Source organism: Sus scrofa, chromosome 1 (assembly GCF_054392235.1).
Source record: "Sus scrofa isolate SSC_HxYL_T2T_F1_AM1 chromosome 1, Sscrofa_HxYL_maternal_Yorkshire_Landrace_v2.0, whole genome shotgun sequence".
Lineage (NCBI taxonomy): Eukaryota > Metazoa > Chordata > Mammalia > Artiodactyla > Suidae > Sus > Sus scrofa.
The window spans coordinates 18,726,233-18,752,189 of record NC_139383.1 but is presented as its reverse complement, the minus strand read 5'-3'; the positions used below and the strand labels follow the sequence as shown (position 1 = coordinate 18,752,189).

Genomic DNA, 25,957 nt, shown 5'->3' with positions numbered 1-25,957 from the left:
AATCTACCTTAGATTATTCCTAGAGAGTCTTGGGTACATCTCCTAGAACATAAACAAACAAACAAAAAAAAACCATGACACTATTAATCAGTTTTCAATTATCTAGAGGTTGATATCCCATTTGTGGATGGTTCATATGTCTGTTCTCTTTCTGCTCTCTCTGGCTGAGTGCCTTTTGGCTATTACAGTCTCTCTGTGCACTTTCATGGGAGATGAGCAGGGAGAGATATCAGCAAGTATACAAATTGAGAGATCCATAAAAGTGAGAGGACCACGAAGCACTTTGGTTAAATAAGGCTTACGTATTAACTGTAGATCTAAAAGTTCAGGAGTTTCCATCATGGCTCAGCAGTAATGAACCTGACTAGTATCCTTGAGGGCACAGGTTCGATCCCTGGCCTTGCTCAGTGGGTTAAGGATCCAGTGTTGCCATGAGCTGTGGTGTAGGTCACAGATCTGACTCAGATCTGGCATTACTTGGCTGTGGTGTAGGCTGGCAGCTACAGCTCTGATGTGACCCCTGGCCTAGGAACTTCCATATGCCACAGGTACAGCCCTACAAGGCAAAAAAAAAAAAAAAAAAAAAAATTCAATGCTTTTTAAAATCATACTATGAAGTCCTATTAGCTCAGGGCTTTGTATAATCAACATTCAATAAATATTAATATAAAGAAAGTATAGGAGTGGAAACGAATCCGACTAGGAACCATGAGGTTGTGGGTTCAATCCCTGGCCTTACTCAGTGGGTTAAGGATATGGCATTGCCATGAGCTGTGGTGTAGGTCGCAGATGCAGCTTGGATCTGGCGTTGCAGAGGCCAGCAGCAACATATCAGATTAGACCCCTAGCCTGGGAACTTCCACATGCTATGGGTGTGGCCCTAAAAAGACAAAAGATAAGAAAAAAAAGAAAGTACAGCATAGTAATAAAGAGCCAAAGGCACAGAGATGAATTCCCTGTGTCCATATCCCATCTCTAAGCTTAAAGTTAAATGACTGACTTACTTGACCTCTCTGTGCCTTAGTTTCCCTATCTGAAAGTAATATCGTGATATATTGTATTGTTAAAAGGGCAAAGTCTGGAGAAGAGAATGGACCAAGGGAGAGAGACTAATTAAATTTCTGCCATTTTCACAGTTTCCAACCAAGGGCAAGAAGGGCTGTTATCTATGGTGGAGAAAACCAGTGCACCTTCCTAAAGAGAAAGTTCCTAGACCATGTGACCTTCTTCCCAAACACCCTTTCACTCATGTGATTAGTTCATCATGAAAAAGGTGAATCCAAAATTGATGTATATGCTCCTTGTCAGGAAATAAACAAGCAGTAAGTTATCAGAAGCATCAAAAAGGAAACTAAAAAAAATATCTTGAGACAAATGCAAATAAAACTAAATTCTCCAAAACCAATGGGATGCAGCAGAAGCAATTTGAAAAGGGAAGGTCATAGGAATACAGGCCTATCTCAAGAAAAAAGAAAAATCTTAGATAAATAATCTAATTTTATATCTAAAGGAACTTCAAGAAGAATAAGCAAATCCCAGAACTAGAGAAGGAAGAAGAAAATAAAGATGAGAGAGAAAATAGAGATTAAAAATTTTTTAAAACAAAAATGATTAAGGAAACTAAGAGCTTATTCATTGAACAGATAAAGAAAATTGATAAGCTTTTAGCAATACTAACCAAGAAAAAAAAAGAGTTTTGGTTCAAATAAATCAGAAATGAAACAAAAGAATTATAATTAATATCAAAGAAATACAAAAAATCAGAAGAGACTATTATGAACAATTATATACCAATAAATTAGACAACGTACAAGAAATAGATAAATTCCTAGAAATGTATAATCTTACCAAAACTAAATCAGGAAGAAATAGAAAATCTGAAGAGACCAATTTCCAGTAAGGAGACTGAATCAGTAATCAAAAAACTCCCAACAAACAAAATCCAGGACTGAATGGCTTCATTGGTGAATTTTGCCAAACATTCAAATAAGAATTAATGACAATCCTTCTCAAAATTTTCCAAAAATTTGAAAAGAAAGGAGCACTTCCAAACTTCTTTCATGAGCCTTCAGATAAAAATCAGATAAAGATATCACAAAAGAAGAAAATGACAGGCCTATATTCCTGATGAACATAGATGTAAAAGTCCGCACCAAAATGTTAGTACACAGAATTCAACAATACAATAAAAGGATCATATTAAGTGGGATTTATTCTGGGGATGCAAAGAGGTTTCAACATCCACAAATCAGTCAATGTAATATACTGCATTAACAAAATGAAGTATAAAAACTGTATGATCATTTCAAAAGATACAGAAAAAACATTTGACAAAATTCAATTTTATCTACTTATAAAAACTCTCAACAAAGTGAGTATAGAGAGGACATACATCAGCATATCAAAGGTCATATACAGCCCATGGCTAACATCATAATCAAGAAAAAGAAATACAAGTAATCTAAATTGGAAAAGAAGTAAAACTCATTGTCTGCAGATTACATGATACTGCAAATAGAAAACTCTGAAGATGCCACCAAAAAACGTTGGAACTAATAAATGAATTCAGTAAATTTGCGGGATATGAAATTAATATACAGTAGTAGGTAGCATTTCTATACACTAAAAATGAACTATCAAAAGAGAAATTAAGAAAACAATCTGATTAACAGTTTATATCCAAAAGAATAAAATAGTTGGGAATAAATTTAACCAAGAGGTGAAAGACCTACACTCTGAAAACTATGACATTGATGGAAGGAACTAAAGCAACACAAACAAATGAAATGATATACTGTACTATGGATTGGAAGATTTAATATTGTTAAAATATCCATGTTACTTAAAGTAATCTATAAATGCAATCTCTACTAATATACCCATGGTACTTTTCACAGAACTAGAACAAAGAATCCTAAAATTTACATGGACCACAAAAGCCACAAAGACAAAGAATTCTCAAGAAAAATGAGTAAAACTGAAGGTATCATGCTCTGTGATTTCAAATTATACTACAAAGCTATAGTAATCAAACAGTATGGTACTGGTCCAAAAACAGACACATTCAATAGAACGGAATAGAGCCCAGAAGCAAATCCAAATTTATATGATCAGTTAATTTACTACAGATGAGAAATGAATATACAACAGAGAAAATACAGTCTCTCCAATAAATGGTGTTGGGAAAATTGGACAGCTACAGTCAAAAGAAAGAAACTAAACCATTTTCTTACACTATATACAAAAAATAAATTCAAAATGGATTAAAGACTTAACTTTAAGAGCTTAAACCAGAAAACTCCTAAAAGAAAATATGGTCAATGTGCTCTTGGGCAACAGTCTTTCCAATATTTTTTTGGATCTGTCTCCTCAGGCAAAGGAAACAAAAACAAAAATAAACAAAAAAGATCACATCAAAATAAAAATATTTTGCACAGCGAAGGAAACCATCAATAAAATGAAAAGATATCCTACTGAATAGGAGAAGATATTTATAAATGATATGTTTGATAAGGGATTAATATCCAAAATATGTAAAACTTATACAACTCAGTATCAAAAACAAAAACCCAATTGAAAAAATCATCTGAGGACTTGAATAGAGATTTTTCCAATTTAAGGGCTGAAAGATGAGTGGATGAAAATGTGGTATATCCATACAATGGAATATTCCTCATAAAAAAGAATCAAGTCTTAACGTCTGTGACATGAATGGACCTAGAGAGTAGTATGCTGAGTGAAATAAGTTAGATAAGGATAAATATTTTATGTCATCACTTATATGTAGAATCTTAAAAAAATATTAATGAACATACATTAAAAAAAAAAAGCAGATTTACAGATACAGGGAACAAGTGATGGTTGCCAGAAGGGAAGAGGATGGGGAGAATGGGAGAAATAGGTCAAGAGGATTAAGGACTACAAATTTCCAGCTATAAAATAAATAAGCCTCAGCCATGTAATATTCAGCATAGGAAATATAGTTAATAATATTATGATAACTTTGTATGGCAACAGATGCAACTAGACTTATTCTGGTGATAATTTTGTAATGTATAAAATTATCAAATCAATGTCATACATCTGAAATTAATATGTTGGAAGTTAATTATACATCAATTAAAAAACACACACGAAGAAACCATCAGGAAGAAATTAATAAAAATAAAGAATAAAATGGTGAATTAACCACAGATAAACCATAGATTTAACTAGTAAACATAAGTATTATGAATATGAGGATGATAACATGACTCACTATATCCTGAGGGTCTCTTGAGAAAGTTCTGAAATATTCTTCCTCCTCAATCTTCCAAGATTTTTCTTCTATTTTTACAAAACATCAGATTTTGCTGAGAAATAATACAATGTGCTCCTAAAATGTATTCTTATTTCTAAAATGGATAAAGCGCTCTCTCTTACAATTCAGTTCAGCCAAATTAATATGTCACCAGATACATACAAGATACAGGGGACTGGCATTCAAACAGGAGAAGATTGCTGTTCTCCTGTATCTCAGTCTAGTAGGGAAGACACACCTACACAGAGAAATGCAGTTTTAGGGTAGTCAGCATGTAGTGATGGAGTTAAGGAAACAATAATAATAATTTATTGATTTTTATCCTATCGCAGAAAGACAATTTACTCTGCTTAAGACAATTTATTGTATAAGCAGCTTTAGCAGGGAAAAAAAAATTGAAGTGATATGATTCGAGTGACAGTTGTGTATTAATATTGTTAAACCTCAGACAAATTGTATAAGCTCTTTGCACCTCAGCGCCTCACCTCAGAAACTAGGAGAAATGATTGTACTCACAGGCCTGAGCTCATGGGGTGCAAGGGTCAAAGGAGATAATGTTCCTGAAAACCCTTTTAAATGTGCGATGCGCAAAAGTTATTTTCATTAGCACCATTAGTGTCAGTGTAAATGCTTGTGAATTTCACAAGTATATTTGAATTCCAGTTTATCCACTTGCTCTTGAAAACCATCTTCGGTCACTACTTTATTTATTTATTTAATTTTTTTTTAATGTCTTTTTAGGGCCACACCCATGGCATATGGAAGTTCCCAGGCTAGGTAAGGGTTGAATAGGAGCTACAGCTGCTGGTCTACACCACAGCCACAGCAATGCCAGATCCAAGCTGTGTCTGTGACCCACACAGATCATGGCAATGCCGGATCCTTTAACTCACTGAGCCAAGGGATCAAACCTGCATCCTCATGGACACTAGCTGGATTCTTACCCCCACTGAGCCACATCGGGAGCTCCCAGGCACCACTTGTTTAAGTCAACACTTTCTTAAATGGATAGTGGACAGAGTATCTTGATTCACAAATTTAAGGGCTGCACTTCTTCATCTTAAAGCTATAGTCATACCCCACATTAATTAAGATCAGTATGTGATCCAGTGTCAGGTTCTTCGTAGCCTAAATATGGAGGCTCTTTAGGATATGTTGTGCTTACCCTTTTAGGCTCTATTCAACATTCAGACATTCTTGTTAATCATGCAATTAGAATGTAATTACACTTACAAAATAATAGAAGTTCTCTAAATTGACCTCAGGTTAACACATCCTGTTTACCCACAGATGTTTCAGGATGAATGCTGACACAAATATACCTTTTGAATACTGAAATTCTGTTCTTCTTTTCTTTTTCAGCTGCACCCATGGCATATGGACGTTCCCAGGTCATGGATTGAATCTGAGCTGCAGCTGCAACCTATGTCACAGCTGCAGCAATGCTGGATCCTTAACCCACTATGCCACAGGGGAAACTCCACCAAATTAAATTCTGTAGGAATTTAAGCCGCAGCCTGCTGCAGCTGCTAACTGCCAGTGCACTCGAAGAGCAAACAGGATGAGGCCTTCTTTGCTTTGGACAAGCAGCCCCCTTAGGTAGATGTCTATCTCAAGAAGGATTTTAACGAACCAAGATTATTTCATCTTCCCTTATACAGAAAAGCACTAAGATCATTACCCTGAGATATCTCTCCTTCTTGAGTAGCAGTAATCTTTTACCAAGATGTGTATGCTTGAGGGCACATGTTCCCTAGCTAAAAGAATCACTTATAAACTGGCTTCTCCCCCTACATCTTCAGAACAGCTTCCTCCGGGCTACTGAGTGGCCACTTCCCTGGCTTCAGTCTTCAGTAAGATCCTGAATAAAAGTTATCTGTAACTCTTGTGTGACCCATTTTTCTTTCAATCAACACCCTTGAAGTTGTGGAAATCACAATTTGCGGAACTATTCAGAGAGGCCTGACAGCTACAATGGGGTCCAAATGAATTGCGTCCTCGGTTTTGGTGAACCGAGCAGACCCAGGCACTAAAATATCTGATGTTTTAGAGTCCACCTTGTATGGCAGGCACATTAATGATTTCTATTGATAGGAATTGTCACTACATTCCTACTACTGCCTAGGTAGGGACAGGTAGCAAATGCAACGATGAACAAGATCCCTGAATCACTTGCAAAGCACAATGGAAAGTCTTTGAAGGATTTTAAGGTTAATGACATGATCCAATTTACACGTTAAATACTCTCAGATTACAAGGAGAAGAAGGGGATAGAATGGAGAGGAAAAAGAAAATCAGAAATTATGCCATGATGTTTATCCCCAGGTTTCTGAAATTTGCTTTAAGAAGTGGTGAGCAAACCTCAACTACCTTATCCTAGATCCTAAGCTCCCTGACAGCAGGGATCACCAGTCTCATTGCTTGATAAAGTATGTCCAAAATTTTCTATAAAAGTTTCAAAAGTTTGTCCTGAAATTCCTGTACACAGTAAAGAACATGCTGGAAATTCTAATAAGCTGGCTTCCTAATGGCATCTCGCCTTCTCTTTCACCTAGAAGCAACATAAAAAAACCCTTCCTCATTTTGGCTCAGAATATATGGCCACTGCAGTCAGGGAACTTAACACACAATAAGTTTAGCTCATCGCCTATTTTTAAAACTATTTTCAGGTAGCTTTTGAAAATGTGAGAAGACTAAAAAAAATGATACCAATTCTTTGTCGTATTCAGCTACTTTTCTAAAACTAGACACATTTGCTATTTATCTTTTTTTTTTTTTTTTTTTTTTTTTTTTGGACTCATCAGCCAATTTTCAAGGCAATTTGAGTTCACTTTTTGTGAAAAAGTCTTCAGGAAAATATCCTGTCAAGGGCTTTGGGACAATCAAGATAAATGACACTCCTACATTTCGCTCATACTAATCACCCCTTTATGAATCTGCCCAAAAGAATGCATTCCTCTGTGCCAGGCTGCTCCTTATCCAATCTTAATGCTGCTGCCTTCTGTGTCTCTCTGCTCCATGCATCATCACTTCATTCTCTGTCCTATTGGCTGTTAGGCTGCCTCTCCACCTGAGATTCTGTTCTCAGAGCAGTTCTGCTGGGATTTGGGATATTAGGGATTAAAATTTTGGAAGAATAAAACAACGGATTTTTCATGTAATCCTCCTCACTGTCATCACCCGGACATTGATTTTTTTTTTTTTTTTTTCTATTTCTTCACTTGAAATCTAGATCATTTGTAAAAAATACATATCATGAATATGGAGAAGTTTGAGGTTAGCCATTGGAATACCTTCGGTTTGTCGTCAACACTTTCTAAAACTCACACAGATAAATGTGAAAGAAAAGAAATACTAGACTGTAATCATTGCCTGGGTTTTTGTTTTTGTTTTTTTCTTTTTCTTTTTATGGCCACACGTTCGTCATATGGAGGTCCCAGGTTAGGGGCTGAATCAGAGCTTCAGCTGAGGCCTGCATCACAGCCACAGCAACACTGGATCTGAGCTGTATCTGTGACCTATGCCACACCTTGGGGCAAGGCCAGATTCTTAACTCATTGAGCAAGGCCAGGGATCGAAACCACATCCTCAGAGACACTAAATCGGGTTCTCGGCCCACTGAGCCATAATGGGCAAGAATGGGATTTTTAAACTTCCTCCAAAAGAGGCTGAAATAGGAAGGAATCATAAATGAGATTAAAAATTTGATCAATAACTCAATGTAAGTGATGTGGTAGGAAAAAAATACCCGGCTGGGAGCTAAGTTTTGGTTTTTCCACTATTTTTGTATCTGCTGTAACTTTAGATAGTGAGAGTTTGTTGTAAAATTATATGTGAAAAAAAGAACTAAGGGACCTTTTGCTAACTCAGTAACAGATATGTTCTGGGCCTCAAAAAAAAAAAAAAAAGGAATAGAGCTTGAGATTTAGAAGATGATTTAGGATCCAATGTTGTTTTTCTACCAATATTAACTTATCATTCTTTGGTTAGACAATCTCTTGCCAAGATTGTGACTCAGCTCTTCTCTCTAGTTCTACTGCTGGATATCTTTTAGTTTCTGCTTAGTCATGACATCTATACTTTGCACTTGAATGTATTCACAACCTCTGCATACTCACAGTCTCACATGACCACTGCCACCTTATCATCTCTGAGCCCCAACTTCTGTGTCTTTTCCAGCATCAGCCTTCCATTACCAAAAGGAACACTCTCTGCATTTTGCACTCTAGTTCTCCAAGGAAGATAATCTGATGAGTGTTATTGAGTCATCATTTTCTTTGGGTAAAGTTCTCATGCCAGATTTCTCTGCTACAAGCCATTAGGTGGATCCATAATACAGGGATCCAGGCTCCCAGCCTTGACCTAATCAGAGGCTGCTGATGGAAAACAATCATATGTATTCATCTGGGCTGTGTTATCGATGAAGCCATCCATCAGTACCTAGGGCTGTGGGTAGGGCCTAGACTTCCTCTCCACTGCACGTTTCTTCAAGACCTATTTCCACACCTATAATAGCAAAAGTTGGATCATGCGTCCATTAAAGTCCTTTCACATTCTAAGGAAATATGAGTGGATCTTTTGTATTTGTCCCCCCCCCCTTTTTTTTTTAAGTTTTTTAGTTATTACTCTTGTGTGAGGTATTATTCTAGATGTTGAGGAAACAGGAGCAACTGAAACAGACCAAATGTATAACAAGATTCAGGCAAGAGTAAAATTTTACCCCAAATGGTACAAATGAAATGGTTTTAATAAGAGAGCGGCTTATTTACATAAGGAAATGTTTAGAGAAGTGATAAGCACCCCAAGACCAGCAAGACTTAGAAGCCACCACCACAGATAATGTTAAATGGGCCAAGGGGACATAATATTCAAACAAGGAGATTTTAAGACATGGTCACAAAGGATACATACAGATTCTGCCTAAAGACAAGGAAATTGCAGGAAGAAGTTCCTCAATCTCTTTTTCTTCTCACACTCTAGTTTACCAGGGCTTCTTACTGGCCTAATCCAACTGAAAATATGAGATCAAATGACTCAAAGTGATACAGTCTTCAGCCTCTGAGAGCACAGTTCAGAGTCAAGAATTACAGAAAACAGACAGGAGGGAATCAAATGCAAGATAATTGGTGCACTAATCTTACTGTCAAGTAGAGCAAACAGATTAAACTAACTAAAACAATAAAATTTGATTTAAAAATAAGTACAAAGGAGGTAAAGGAAGATGGAAAGTGTTTTCAAGGAGGAAGGGATTATTTTAGATTAGTGCAAAAATAGCACCTGTTGACCATTTTTGTCATTGTAATAAAGAGGTAAAGCATACTAGCCTTGGATTCTTTTATTTTGGAATATTTGATATGTGAAACGAATGTATGTGACATATGCAAGTTATGAACATAAAAGGTAAAGCAAACACCAGGCAATCACCACCAATTTAAAAAGAAAATACTATCCACACCATGACACTTCTTTGTTCTGCATCATCCTTTCCTCCTTTCTTATTCTTCATCAGTAGAACCCACTAGCCTGAGTTTTAATTTTTAATCACACTCTTTTAAAAATACATGTTAGTTTTGCTTATTTTTGAAATCTTTAATTCATTCTTTTCAGCCTTGCTTTTTCCACTCAATAATACTTTTTAATATTTACTCATGGTGACCCTCATTGTTGTAGTTCAACGTCTCTGTTGAAAAGATGTTTCATTATATGAATATTGTATAATTTGTTCATCCATTTTCCTAAGGATTTTATGTTATTGTCAATTTGTTGCTATTATGATACTGGTGCAAATATTCTCACACCTCTCTTTTGGATCCATAAGCAAGTACTTCTTCGTGATGTATAACGCATACAAGAATCAAACTGGTATGTTGTGGAGACTGTGCATGTTACACTTTTCCAAAATAGTACCAATGTGTTTTTCCTACTGGTTGTATCTGTGTATATTCTCACCACCAACATTTAAGAGTCTCCCTTGATTCACATAGTTATTTGATGCTATGGGTTAAGTATTTGTATCTCCCTATAAATTCATATGTTGATATCCTAGCCCCCAAGTGCTGCTTACAAGCAACCTGAATTATGATTCTAGACAACATCACCATGATAAGCAAATGAAAGGAACACTTGATCTAACAGCTGCTAAGACTTACTAGAAGGTTGTTATAATAAAAACAGTAAAATATTAATACAAAAACAGACAAATTGACCTAGAGAATAGAATGACTGTGAGACAGACTCATATCTCAGAATTTATGTTATAATAAACATGGCACCACAGGTCAGACTGTTTGTAAATGATAATAGAAAAACTTCTCATTATGGAGAAAAATCCATACTTATCTGTACCTACCAGAACAGAATTCAGATATAGTAAAGAAATAATCCAAAAGAAACCATAAAGGCAGACAATAATGTGCCCTCAGGTTAGGGAAGATCTTCTTAAAATTCCAAAGGCATAGTTAATACTTTTCATCACATCAAATTAAGAATTTCTGTGAATCAAGTTCACATAAAGCTGCTACAGAGATATGATATTTGCTATGTCTAAAATCACAAGAAATTATTACCTAGAATATAAAAGAAACACATCCATATGAAAAAGCATAGGAATCTTAAATTTAAAAACTAAGTGCAGGATATTTAAGGCAATTCAGAGCCAAAGAAATATATGTTTTGATGCTGAAAATCATTAGTAATCAGAGGAATGTGATTTAAAACAAAGAGATATCACTTTAGGCCCATCATATCCTAAATACAGAGTGTTGAGTGAAAAAAATAAGAATCCTCATACCGTCTATGTAAATTAAGTATGTAAACTCATTAAATAGTTTATAATTTACATTAATAGTTTAGGAAAGAAGAGTATAAACCAACTCTACCTTGGGAAATTGGGAGTGAGGAGTGAACAAGACATCTTGCAAAGAACAATGAGGATTACTAAGGAACCCTTGGCTCCTTAAAGCAAAGCAAAACCAGAGTGCACAGACAAAACCGTAATGTACCATCTTAAATTCCCCACTCCTTCTTGGAAGGCCTACCCACAGGACACCCATCTCAGGAGCCCACCATCATCTAAGCTTTTGCTTCCCTGGGAATCTTGGTTCCCCACAGTCCTAATGAGCCTTTTATAGGCTAAGAATAAAAATGGCTCTTTATCTGGTTTTCCCAATATTTATAATCCTATGATAATATAGCACCAAAATAAAGCAGTGATGCTTTTTTTAGGTAATTAAAATTTTAACCAAAACTTTTTTCTTTCATTTTCTTGAATCCTTTTCGCAACCTATTCACTTGGTAGGATTCATCACCTCAGGGAAAGAATAACATAGCAGAGAAGCAAAAAAAAAAAACTTTTTGGTGTTAAAAGCAGGACTGTGAAGTACATAATTCTAGGCCATAAAAGAGTATCTTTGGAAAACCAGATAAAGAGCCAAGCTAGCTTGTCCTCAGACTACATAAAAATGGTCAGGTCTGCAGGCACCAGGAAAGTCACAGCAGAATCAGAGTTGGATGGTGGTGGGTTGTTGGTTCCTGAGCTCTGTCCTATAGAACAGTCTCCCCAGAGGGAACTGGGAATCCAAGATCAGACAGAACTGGGCCCCTGGCCCCAGGAGAGTGCCTGGAGCCAGCAAGACCCCTGGGTTACTGTCCTTCAGCCTGGAGCCCTAGCTTGGCACCAAGACAGGCCTGGGGCCACCTCGCAAAGTCCATCTTGCAATAATGCAAGAATAGCTTTGTGCCTGAGAGCAGAGCAGAGCAGAGACAGCTGTTCTGAGAGCCCTTTGTAAGATCATAGCACAAGCACCAGGGGCTCAAAGTCAAAATGGGAATAGGGATCCTTCATACGAGTCTATGTAGATGATGAATGATTTCAAGGAAAGGCGTTCTCCATTCCTCCTTAAGGCCCTGCCCTGGCCCTTAGACATCCCCCCGCAGAAAGGGAGGGGCAAACCCACAGCTTCTCAACGTGGGGGCTATCTCACCCCCTGGCAGATATTTGTCAATGTCTGGAGACACGTTCTGTTGTCACGGCTGGGAGGTGCTACTGGTCTCTGATGGGCAGAGGTCAGTGCCCAGAAGAACACCCTCCCCAAATAATTACCCAGCCCCCAAGGTCAGCAATGTCAAGGCTGAGAAACACTTCCCTACACTGAGATTAGGTTTTGACCACTTGGCACAATAAAATAACTTATAACATAATTGTTCATTTATTTCAAAGAAAGAAAATGGCACCTCGGCCATGGATTGAAATGTGGAACCACTTGCTCACGCTAAGGACTCTATCTTTTCTGAGATATAAAAGAATTGACAATGATCAGTGTTGCATTTAAGGGTTTTGAGAGGGGAAGAAAATTTTAAGTAGCTTTAAAGTAAGATAAAGTGCCCTGCACACAAGGAGGAAAGAGAATTGGAGGCCTGAGAACAGTGGCTGGATGCTTATGACAATATCTGAAGCCAACGAGAAAAGGAAAACAGAGAGACGAAAAGTATGTGAAGTTAAGTCGTCCACAGAGCAACATTCAGGGGAGAGCAAGTTGTTCCTAGCCAAGGATGATGGGGACGATGAGCAGCTTTTAGAGAGATGAGATGGGTTTTCTTCCAGACTCCACAGTGGAAGCTTACTAAGAAGGTGGTGGGAGAACCCTGGCACACCAACATGCCAGGAAGAATAACAGTGAAGGAAAAAATAGCATGAATGAAAGGGACATCCAGAAACAATGAAGAGAGGAAAAGAAGGGGAAAAGGAGAAGGGAAGGAGGGAGGGAGAGAAGGAGAGAGCAACAGGAGAAGGGAGGGAGATGTGGAAACAGTGGCAAAGAGAGGGAAGTAAATCAGTCTTATGTTAAGGACATGCCAAAGTGTTCCATTTTTATGCAAAAGCAAATAACTGTGAAGTATCCCCAGCATGAACACTGATTAAAAGAGATTGAATGTCTTGGGATGAAATGTCATAATATTACACAGTGTCAGTTTGCGGTGTTCTCAAAATGTCAGTGACCTCCAGCTTCAGCCACTTCCATTACCAGCAACCTCAAGGGAGGGCAGCCTCAGCGGCAGGGTTCCCAGGAGGAGTTCACAGCCTCGTCCTGTCTCCTGGCCCTTAACAGATAAAACCTCACTGAAAATGATTCGGTGACATTTGGCCATAATTCAGAATGGACCACATTTTTTTTTTTTAAAAAAAGAATTTTTCTTTGATCAGAGAGGACTCCAGTTTATCTTACCATTTCAATAATGTTCCAGACCTGATTCAGTCAGTCTTCCATACTCTTCGGAATAATGGTTTTCTATTCTCTAACAGTGACATTTCCCCAGCAACAGTAGCATCTGCAGAAAATTTAGGAAGTGAGAGTTCATCATTTTACAAACTAATTCTGGAAAAAAGCGTGGGTCAGGATGAATTTATAACTGTTTTACCAGGACTGGTCCCAGAATTCTTCATGAAGTGTTAAGAGTGTACTCTGAGTGGCCAGGCCCCCTCATTTACTCTAATAAAAATCATTAGAACGTCTGACTCCCCCATTATTTTTTGCCTCCAAGCCAAATAAAATAGGCTAACACCCTGTGGTCACTTTATAGATTAGTCATTCTCTCTTACCTATTCTACTGACCCAGTTTCTCTCACACAGCCAGCACATGTGGCTTCCCATCTAACTGGTGACACTTTTCAACACATGAAACTGAATGGGTATGTATTTGTTGCCTAGTAATATGTACCCCTTCTGCAGTACCTAAGTGTGTACAGACATTTATGGTTGGTGCTATTCTGCATTTATTCAACAAATGCTCAATGAGTTTTTATTAAGCACAAGCTCTCTAATCAGTCCCTTCTCTTAATAAATTTCTAACATCTGGAGTGGGGGCAGGTGTGACATAAAGAATAGATAAGTGCCACTTCCAGGGTCCAATTACAGTGCTCAGTAATTAGCACAGTGAAGAGAAGCCTTTTAGCTGGAGACTTCAGGGGAAACCACAGGGAAAGAGGGTTACACAAAATGGACAGAACTTGGAGTTCCTGCTGTGGCCTAGTGGGTTAATGATCTGGCTTGTCTCTGTGGAGTTGCTGGTTTGATCCCCTGTTCCATCCCCAGTTCAATCTCCAGCCCAACTCAGTGAGTTAAGGAGCTGGCATTGTTGCAGCTGTGGCATTAAGTTGCAGCTCCAGCTCAGATTTGATCCCTGGCCTGGGAACTCCATATGCCATGGGGGCAGCCAAAAGAAAAGATAAGAAAAGAAAAGAAAAGAAAAATAAATTGAAGATTCATTTTTTAAAAAATGGACAGAATTCTTTAAAAATTATGTAAATGTGGACAGTATGTGGACAGATACATTGGATAAAACATGGTATCTGCCCCGGCCAAGTAGCCACTAGCCACATGCGGCTATTAAAATTAAACTGAAATAAAATTCAAAACTCAGTCACACTAGCCTCATTTCAAGTGCTTGATAGCCACATGGCTGGTGGCTACCATACTTGATGTTACAGAAGGACATTTTATTTTTTATTTATTTATTTATTTATTTATTTTTTGTCTTTTCTAGGGCTGCTCCTGTGGCATATGGAGGTTCCCAGGCTAGGGATCTAATTGGAGCTGCAGCCGCCAGCCTATGCCAGAGCCACAGCAACTCGGGATCTGAGCCGCGTCTGCAGTCTACACCACAGCTCACAGCAATGCCAGATCCTTAACCCACTGAGTGAGGCCAGGGATCGAACCTGCAACCTCATGGTTCCTAGTCAGATTCGTTAACCACTGCACCACAACGGGAACTCCCAGAAGGACATTTTCATCATTGCAAAAAAAGAAAAAAATTCATTGGACAGCTGTGTTCTAAGTTGAAGAATGGGACAATCATCACAAGAAACTATAGGTATTTTACAGATGTTTGGGGACCAACAAACACTCCACATTTGCCGGCACATAGGGTGAGAATAAAATAGTGGAATATAAGACTGGAAAGGGAAGTCAAGGTCAAATCTGAGTGAGTTTTGAACACCTTCATGTGGAATCAAGGATTTGTTCAGAGCAGAGGCCTCAGACATAGAAGGATGGTTTTTTGGTGATGTGTACAATAATGACCTGGAAAGACAATTGGGCAAAGAGTCCTCAACCCCGGTTGTACATTAGAATCAACTGAGGAGCTTTTTAAAACCCCCAAAGTCCAGGCTATACCCCAGAAGAACCAAAACAGAATCACTGGGGGTGAGATTCAAGACATTAGTATTTTTAAAATCTTATCGGATGATTCCAGTATGCCTTGATATTGAGGGACAGCTGCTGTTTGTGTACAGCATCTCTTCTCTTACTTCTGTTAATAACCTCTTTCCTCTTATGAACTTCCCCTTATCCTTTCTATCCACTCCTGGTGGAGTTGCCTCTCATAATAAGCTGATTCCCTGGTTATTAGTGGTGGTCTTAGAACCAAATCTTGACAGATCACAATACCCCAGTACTGCTGGCCATGGTGATTGGCCCAGACTTAGGCTGCAACTCAGGTCAGGCAAGTAAGAAACTGTTCTGAGGAGTTCCCACTGTGGCTCAGTGGAAGTGGAAATGAATCTGACTGGCATCCATGAGGACGCAGGTTCGATCCCTGGCCTTGCTCAGTGGGTTAAGGATCCAGTGTTGCCAAGAGCTGTGATGTAGGTTGCAGGTGTGGCTCAGACCCGCAGTTGCTGTGGATGTGGCATAGACTGGTGGCTCTAGCTCCGATTCAACCCCTAGCCTGGGAACCTCCATATGCCGCCAGTATGGCCCTGAAGAGACCAAAAAATAAAAAAAAAAAAAGAACTTGTTCTGGGATTCTACACACATACTCCTGGTTAGAAAGGCTCTTTGTTCCACCTAGGAGGTCACTATACTGGGATGGTGTTGATGTAAAAAAATCTCTGTGAATGTGTTCCTTCCTATGCGCCATGACCACCCTCACTCTGCTACAAGGTCGGAAGCTATACACACAAGAAAACTACAAAATTCATACGACTACAAGCTCCCTTTCAAATCTGTTTAAAGGGTTGATCGGGATTGGGCATCAAGGCCCGTTCTTGGTCTCTTTGCACACTGAAAGCACAACCAACAACCTACTCAGCTATGTTGGCCAGCCATTCCCAGGTATGAATTTATGCGGGCTGATTATGTTCTGTATCGATGGTTCATCGCTACTGGCCAGTGAAGCAGAGGATGCATCAGAAGCAGTGATGTAATTGTTCAGAAGACAAAAGCAGATAGAGATTAGGTCTACTCACAGGAAGGAGAAAAGACAATACTCAGGAGTGTAGGCATTCTTTCGGCCCCTGCCATCTTTCCACTGCTGATGTGTTTCCTGTCGTTTTTACATCAGGGCCCAACCCTTACCTTAACACCCCTCAGGCATTTTATGTAACTTAACTCAGGCAATTTTCAGATGCCAGTCTCTACAGGATGTGCTCTGTATCTTAAGAAATTTTACAATATATTTCCACGTATAGCATTTTAAAAATGTAGGCTTCTATGAAAAGTGATAGAGAAATCTCTGCCCTGATTGGGGGAGGAGATTATTCAAGATGCCCTTTATAAGCCCTCTTCTAGTTCTAATAGTAAATGACCATATTTAAAATGTGTGCATGTTGTGTGAATGTTAAAAATAAAAAGGACTGAACAGTGAGATCCCAAAGGTCAAAAATGTAGAAGTTTTGTTCTATTGTTTCCATGACCAGAGGGGAAAAAAAAAAAAGGCTTTATGTAAATCCTCTTGGATTTGTTAAATAAACATATCTGTGGATAGAAAATTTAAGAGACCTTTGGCATTTAAGGAATTCAACTGTCTCCATACTCACTGTGTCAGTCACATCATGACATTTGGTTTTCAGCAAGCCTCTTGGGGTCCAGATCACCTGGCAAAGCCAAAGTGAAGGTATAATTTGTTCAGGCCATGTGATCATGAGGCTCTCATCCATTATCTCAAGAGAGGCTAGTTTTGTCAGAGCCACAAGGATTTTAATACTCTCCTGGTAAGAAGACCTTTGCATTCTATAAATTCATTCTTAAAAAAAAAAAAAGGATCTAGAGTTCCTGTTGTGGCTCAGCTGTAACAAACAGGACTCGCATCCAAGAGGATACTAATGGCTTGGATCCCGTGTTGCTACGGCTGTAGTGTAGGCCAGCAGCTGCAGCCCCACTTTGACCCCTAGCCTGGGAACTTCCATATGCCATGGCTGTGGCCCTAAAAAGACAAAAATAATAGTAATAATAATAAGGATCCTTCCTTAAACCTGTGGACTTAAAACCTCCTTTTTAAAGTAGACAAATGTCCAGTATGGAAATCAGACAGAAGATCCTATGGTGGAAGGGGGAAATAGGGTCGTTGGAGTTCTCTCTTTCCATTGCCTACATAACCCCAGAGATGCCAGTGAGCAAGGTTTGATATCCACTATACTAAACTGTTTCCTTCACTGGCTGCTGAGTCGGCACCTCCTGGAGTTGTGTAGCATAGCAGTGCTGCCTGAATGGCCTGAAACAGCAATTAATTTATTAGAACTTGGATGTTCCCGTATCTTCCAGAGTCTTCTATAAAAATGCAAATGTTCCTGGGAGGAGAAACATCCTGAGTAGGCATGGGGGATTATATTATCAATTCAGTTTGCAGCCTAGAAACTTAACTGACAGCAAAGCCCTGTATGATTGGGTCCAGATAAAGGAACTGAAACAGATGGAACCAAGGAAGGATGTGTTTACTTCTTGAGGTTGTACAGGACTCACCTAACAGGCTACTTTTAAATAATTATAAAGTGTCTAACATCCGAGTATGCATCCTGAATGCCAGATATTCTTCCAATCTATATTTTAGCTCATTTAATGTATTCCTTTATTCCTTTATGTATTAATTCATACACATATTTCTTACAACAACTACATAAAGAAAGTACAATTTTATACCTATATTACAGTTGAGAAAACTGAGGCACAGAGGAGTTGGGATCACACAGCTAAAAAGAGGCAGAGCCAAGATTCAAATCTGCACAGCCTGACTCTAGGGCCTATGATAACCTCACACAATGGTTCATCTTTCAACAGATGCAAGAATAAACAAAATGTGATCATGCTCCTACAGTAGAATACTACTCAGCAATAAAAAAGGAACAAGTTATAGATGCATGTAACAATATGGATGATTCTCAAAAGTGTGACATTCATACAAAGATGGTGTACTCTATGAATTCACTTTTTAATAAATTCTAGAAAAAACAAAACTATTATGATACTAAGGAAATTAGCAATTGCCTGGGGCCAGAAGTTCGGGAAGGGAATTGACTGCCAAAGGACAGCTGGAAATTTTGGTGTAATAGAAATGTTTGTATAATGATGTTGACGAAAAATGTCCAAATTCATCAAACTGGACCCAAAATTGGTGAATTTTTTGTATGTAAATCAATAAAGCTGGCCAAAAAATAAAAGGAAGAAGCTCTCTCTATCACAGAGCTATACATTTTCCAGAAATAGAAAGTAAGAAATGGGAAAAAAATTAAATGTCTCTAATGAAAAAAAAGAGATGTTTTTAAATATCTTTTGCATTGTATAACGGTGTGTGTATTAGTCAAGGTTCCAGAGAAAAAGAACCAGCAGGAGGAATAGAGAAAGAGAAACAGGTTTATTTTAAGGCATTGGCTCATGGGTTGTGGGGACTAGCAAGTCAAAAATCTGCAGGGTAGGCCAGCAGGCTGGAATGCAGGGAAGAGTTAGCAGTTCATATCTGAAGGCAGTCTCCGAGCAGAATCCCCCCTTCTTCTAACTAAGGTAGTCTTTTTCTATCAAGGCCTTCAGTTGATTGGATAAAGCCCACCCTCGTTATGAAGGGTAGTATACTTTACTCAATGTCTACCCATTTAAATATTAATCTCATTTTAAAAATACCTTCACAGAAACATCTAGAATAAATGTTTGATTAAATATCTAAGTACTGTGGCCTAGCCAGGTTGACATAAAATTAACCCACACAGCATGCAATTTACAAAGTTCTACTCTGCATATTATCTCATTTCTTCTTCATAAAAAACAATTGGATATGAGTAACAACTTCTACCATATTTGGAGCAAAAAACTAACATTTCAAAAAATTAAATGACTCCCCATTTCCCATAGGTGGCAAAAGGTGGCTCTGGAGTTCAGGGCAATTATCCTATCTCCAAACTGCATGCTCTTTTGACCACAGTGCCCTGGAAAGAGACAGAGTAAGGGATTAAATATATCCTCTCTTCCTTACGAATTTTTCCCTGGCATTTATCCAAGCCCAAGGCATTTAAGGATTATATAATTTTTCTTGTTCATTTTTAGAGTTAGGTAAAATTGATGATCTATTTTATAAAGACTTATTTCACTTTTATCACATGACAAGTAAAAGTTAACAAAGCAACAAACCACTGATTAAATAGAGGCAGAGAGAAAATATCATCTGAAAATGAAATCCTTGCTTGCTTGCTTTCTCTCACTATTTATTCCAAACAATATTACTAAAGGGGTGGGGGAAAAGTCATGGACTCTATAAAAATCTGCTAACAAATGCAGAGAAGGGAAATGTAAGAAAAGGAAAAAAAATTTACAAGACGATAAACCATGGGTCATCCAAATGAATTCATTTAATTGGCATTTTGCCTCAGCAACTGATAAATAACATATAAAACTTATCCTATGGCTTTGTCATCTTCTAAATTTTCGATTTGAATGGACAGGAACTTCTCTCAGTTTAGTGTAAATGAGAAACTTATTCATTGCTATGTAATTTTAAATTCATTGTGGAGCTATGTAAAAAGAGTCAGTCATTTAGGCACCATTAACATTTGTCCTTATGGAGAAAAATGGAAGAAATGCCTCAGGTATTACTTTTTCCCTCCCACTAACTGGCTGGCTGACCTTGGAGTGAGCAAGCTCAGCACCTTGGGTCGTCGTCTATAAAATTAGTGTAATATCTACTTCACGGAAGTGTTTGGGGAAAGATGCGGCAATAAGTTTCTAAGCAACTGGAGATCTGCATCAGAGCATTGTTACCCACGACCTTGTGCTGTGCACCCCCAAGGCCCCTCAGCAAGGCCTTCTCAAGGTACAGCCCCATTGCCCTTCATCCCAGTCTCAACTCCGGCCTGATTCCTTTTTTGCCTGCCAAGGAGTTTTCTGCATTCCCACTTCAACAAAGTTTCAGAGAAAAAAGAGACAAAAGGAACCAGGTGCCCTCCACTCCTTCAACACCACCCTTTTTTTTTTTTTTTTTTTTGTCTTTTGTCTTTTCAGGGCCACACCCACGGCATACGTAGGTTCCCAAGCTAGGGGTCTAATCAGAGCTACAGCTGCTGACCTATGCCACAGCCACAGCAATGCAGGATCTGAGCCGCATTTGCAACCTACACCACTGCTCATGGCAACGCTGGATCCTTAACCCACTGAGCGAGGCCAGGGATCGAACCCGAAACCTCATGGTTCCTAGTCAGATTCATCTGCTGCGCCACGACGGGAACTCTGACCATCTTAAAGGTGAATGTTAGTTGAGAAAGCCCTGGCACAATGGTTCACATGTACACAAAGATTTCTGTTTCCTGGTAGATTTACATAAGAATTTGTTCCAAAGCAGAATACTGACAGCCAACTGAAAATGAGCCTGGAGCAAAATATTATCAACAATATCAAGATAGTAACCAGTCACCTGTTTTAGTAAGTGCTTGTTCAAGGCCATGAAGATTGACTTTTTGTTTGTTTGTTTTTGTTTTGTTTTGTTTCAGTGCCTGAGGCATCTGGAAGTTCCCGGGCCAGGGATGAAACCCATGCCACAGCACTAGTGGAGCCACAGAAGTGAAAATACCAGATCCTTAACCCAGTGAGCCACCAGAGAACTCAAGGGTTGCCATTTAATCCCTGCACTAACTCAGAAAGGTAGGTATTATTAGTCCTTCTGTAAGATAAGAAATTAAATAGGGCTCAGAGAAGTTAAATTCTTTGATTACAGCTAGTAGAGCCAAGATTTGAACCCATGTCAAAGAAGAGGACACTATTCATCATTTTGCAGACAGAATGCAAGAACTAGTACCAACTCCTTGGAAAGAACAATGGCTACGAGTTGTATTAGAAGGTGTGAGAAACTGTTAACGTTGTCATCCTGAAGCCACAAGCCCATGTCGAGGCGCTTAGTAGAGAAGTTTGAAATGCAGGCAGAGAGGGTGTGTGCACTGAGATATAGGGGTACACGCTCTCCCCTCCTGGCCCCTCCAACTCCCAAAAGAGTCATCTGGCAAAGAGCTTTCCTTTTCTTCCATACCTTTCCATCTTGATACCAATATTAATAGGCACATCCTTTATGCTAAGCTTTTCTTTTGGAAATTGATGGGAAGTAGGTAGGTGGGTGAGGAAGCAAGGAGAAAACACTAAGAAGAAAAGGTGGTAAGTGGGTGGATGAAGGTCACTGGAGAAAAAGAGAAACCAGAAATATATTCATCCCTGCTTGGGAAAAAATGACTAAGTAAAATAAGCGTGATCATTTGCGGCAGTCAGTAGTCTGACCTTTATGAAAAGAGCAGGATGATTCTACTTTTCTTCTCCCACTCGAAGCCATTTTCAAGCAGTCCATAACCCACTTCCATCAGTGGGTCGGGAGACGCTGCTGTAGAGCTGCCATCCACAGAAAGAGTTTCAGACGGGTCAGCTCACACTTTCCTACTTTCTTTAGAGTATAGGGGTGCTGGCCTCCAAAGGCAAGCAAATGGTTATTCTTGTTTGACTCTCTTTGGATGTGGCATAGACAGAGATGTGGAAGGAAGACGTCTTAAGGCAAAACTTGACCAGAGCTAAAGAATAACCTGCTTCCTCCTTGTTGACCATCTCAGCCTTTTATTTCCTGTTGAACTCCAAGGTCAGAAGGTAGAGCAATGCCACAGGGGTGGGGGGTCGACAAGGCAGGAGCCCAAAGTAACTCCTTAGCACTGATCCAGACCGAGTGAAGAAAGGATGGGTAATCTCATTTCCTCATGGAATGAGAAGGTTCTCTCAGGCAGCATAAAGGATGACCAGTTATGAGGGGGAAAAAAGAATAAAAACGGAAGCTGATGTCATCTTAAAAGGTTTGCAAGTCTGATGACAGGATTTTGTGATTTTCCCCAGATGCAAAGGTTGATGAGACTTCAGTGCTCATTAATACAAAACATGGGGGCTCTTCCTAAGGAAACCTATACTCGTTTCCTAGAGTTGCAAAGGAACACAAACTGGGTGGCTTAAAACAACAGACATGTCTTGCCTCACTGTCTGGAGGCCGGAAGTCTGAATCGAGCTGTCAGCAGGGCCATGCTCCCTCTGAAGCCTGTAGGGGATAATCTTTCTTGGCTTCTTCCTCGATGTTGGAAGAAGCCACCAACCCTCCGCAGTCACTGCCTGTAGCTGCATCATTCCTGCCTCTGCCTCTATGGGGTTCTACCTCTGTTTCTGACATCACATGGCTCACCCTGATGACCTCTTTGTAACTTGATCACATCTACAAAGAACTTGTTTTCCCAGAAATGTCACATTCATAGGTACTGGGTATCAACATATCTTTTGGGGGGAACTCCAGCAGCTCAGGTCCACACCTTCCATTCATTCATTCACTTTCCAAAGAGAAAACACCTATTCTGTGCCTGCTGTGTCCTAGAGGAGCATCTCCGTAGAGAAGGGGGCTGCAGGGTGGGCCGTAGAGGTGTTCAGACAGAAAGAGTGGACAGAACTATAAGGCTCAGCAAGAGTCGGGTACACGAGAAACAGCAGAATGAGACCAGAAAGACTGTCAATTTTGTGTAACACTTTACTAAATACAAAAAAGAAAACGGAGCAAGTAGTTAGTGTCAGGTTCCCAGTAAGGGCCAATGAGATAATGTCTGAAAAACACAGAAGAATGATTACTTTCTCTCACACTCAGCACCAAAGTATACAGTTTTCGGGTAGGTTTTACAACACGTTCTATCGGGATTGAAATGTTCTATTAAAATTAAGCTGTGTGTATACTCATGAAACCTATTCCAAAAATTTTAAACATTGTATTTCAGAAACACTGGTTCAGGAAAGATAGGAAATAAAGGCACTAAACCAAAATATTTGAAAATAGATTTTTTTCCAAGATACATATTAATTATGGAGGTCTCGTCGTGGCTCAGCAGAAATGAATCTGACTAGTATCCATGAGGATGTGGGTTCGATCCCTGGCCTCACTCAGTGGGTTAAGGATCCAGCATTGCTGTGAGCTGTGGTGTAGGTCACAGACGCGGCTTGGGATCTAGAGTTGCTGTGGCTGTGGTGTGGGCTGGCAGCTACAGCTCTGATTCAACCCTAGCCTAGGAACCTCCACATACTGTGGGTATGGCCCTATAATAAAAAATATACTATCTATATAATGAAAAGATATATGCTAATTAAAATTAGCCTAATATATATTATCTCTTAGGAATATTACCAGGTTAGTTGATGCAGAATCTACTTCCACTTAAAAATATATATATAGAAATATTTGGTAAATATAACATTTCTTTAATACAAAGCTAATCTTAAAAGAATAAATGAAAGAGTAAGTATAAAAGTCGATGCTTCTGCTGCTGGGAGGAAAAGAACCCATTAGATCTCAATATAGATCTCAACTGCAAAAGGTTAAGTTTTTACACCTAGTTTTATCCAAGGATAAGAGACATGGAAAATAAAGCCAGGACCCTGATATAGCCATGTTGTCCATGAAATGGGGTCTATAAATGGCAAGGAAACTGGCAGTCTGTTCAAAACACTCAATAGGGAAAAGTTAAATTTCCCAAGAGAAATTAAAATTGTACATCTAATTAGGTATGAGATCTAAATGTGCACAGGACACTCAAGTTGGGAAATGAGTTCTAAAAAGAAAAGCACACGGAAACTAGGGTTTCTCACAGAAGTCAGTGGACAAACAACACAAAGATACGAGTACTTTATAAAGAAGCCCAGATCCACATATGACTTTCTCAGATAAATACCTGTAAATATGAGCTAACCCTAAGAGATTTTAAACCATTAAAGGAAATAAAGAGCGAGAAAGTCAGCAAATATAAGAGGATAATTAGCATGCTATTTAAACCCTAAAATAATATAAGATGACTCCAAAATAAGTATAAGGGGTTAAAAAATAAGACTATAAAATAAAGCACTAAGGGAGTTTCCGTCATGGCTCAGTGGTAACTAACCTAACTAGTAACCATGAGGATGTGGGTTTGATCCCTGGCCTCACTCAGTGGGTTAAGTAGCTGGCGTTACCAGTGAGCTGTAGTGTAGGTCTCAGACGCGGCTTGGATCCTGCATTGCTGTGGCTGTGGCGTAGGCTGACCGCTGCAGCTCTGATTTGACCCCTCACCTGGGAACGTCAATATGTCACATGTACAGCCTTAAAAAAAAGCAAAAAACAAAAACAAACAAACAAAAACACTAAGACATTTACTGGCACTATTTTAAAAGGCAGATTAGACAAATAAATATATTTCTAGAAATTAAAAAGACTACCAATAAAATCTCGAATGGAAGGAATAAGTAAAGCAGTACATAAACATAGTCAAAGGGAAGACAAGTGAGGCAAAAACAGTTTGGAAAAATTACTCAGAGCTATAAAAAAAATAGAAAATAGGAATACAAAGTTAAAACATAAAGAGAATAAACTGAAAAATTCTAACATACTTCAATAGGAGTTTTAGAAAGAATAATAGAGAAAATAGTGAAAACACTGAAACTTAAAAGGTAACAGTAGAGAATTTTCCAAGCAGAAAATCCGTATACAATTTAAGTAAATAAAGTTAATTCTGAGCAGGTAAAAAATAAATTTGCACTGTCTTATCAAAATGAAACTTTGGAACATAAAATCAAAGAAAAAATCTTAAAAGTAACTCGGAGAAAGAGAGATTACTTATAAAAGAATAGCAATTAAAAGGATCATAAAGTCACATCAGCAAAAATAGAGGTGATAAGACAAGGAAAAAAAGTCAGTGTACAATTTTACACAAGCTAAGTAATTATTCAAAAATATTCAAACAAATCAGAGAAGCAAAAAACAAAACAAAAACAAAATATCATGGTAAAGAAGAGCTAAACTAAATAGTCAAAATGAATCTGAACCAGTAATTACAAGAAATATAAAATATTAATTTCAACCATAAGAAAGCAGAAATTCTAAGTTATTGCTATTAGCCCTGAACATACTTAGTACTCAAATATATAGAATTATTACATTTAATAAATAGGAAGAGATAAACCAAGATGATACCAAAAGAAGATAACCTATTGTGGCAATACTAGTATCAGGCAATAGAAGTTAGTCAAAATTCATGTTAGATACAAAGAAAATTATTGCTTTTAATAACAGAGGTATAGTTTCCCAGGAAACTCTCATATAATATGATAGTTTAAAATATTGCTTATCATATGTATCATATAATATTGCCTTCAAATATGGAACAAAACAGACAGAAATTCAAAAAGAAATAGCTCTGAAAATGGTGAATAAAACATTCTCCCAAATACAATTTATACACAAGCAAAACTTTCATAGATGTGAAATCGAGTTAAGGTTTAAGACAGAAATTATCTCCACTGTCATCTTAGTTACAGAATACACAAGCCTATAAAAACCTAGTTTAAAAATTCTTGCTCTGTCACAAATTATAAATTT

General features: G+C 38.4%; 1 long non-coding RNA gene across 11 annotated transcripts in view; it reads right to left on the bottom strand.

Moving 5' to 3' along the window:
- The window catches only part of LOC102160169 (uncharacterized), a 426,691-nt gene that overhangs the window by 212,578 nt on the left and 188,156 nt on the right, over positions 1-25,957 (bottom strand). For all 11 annotated transcript variants that reach the window (XR_014845125.1, XR_002338311.2, XR_014845124.1 and 8 more), the window contains one exon: positions 13,525-13,627. This is a non-coding gene — a long non-coding RNA (uncharacterized LOC102160169). The remainder of the gene's footprint in view (positions 1-13,524; positions 13,628-25,957) is intronic.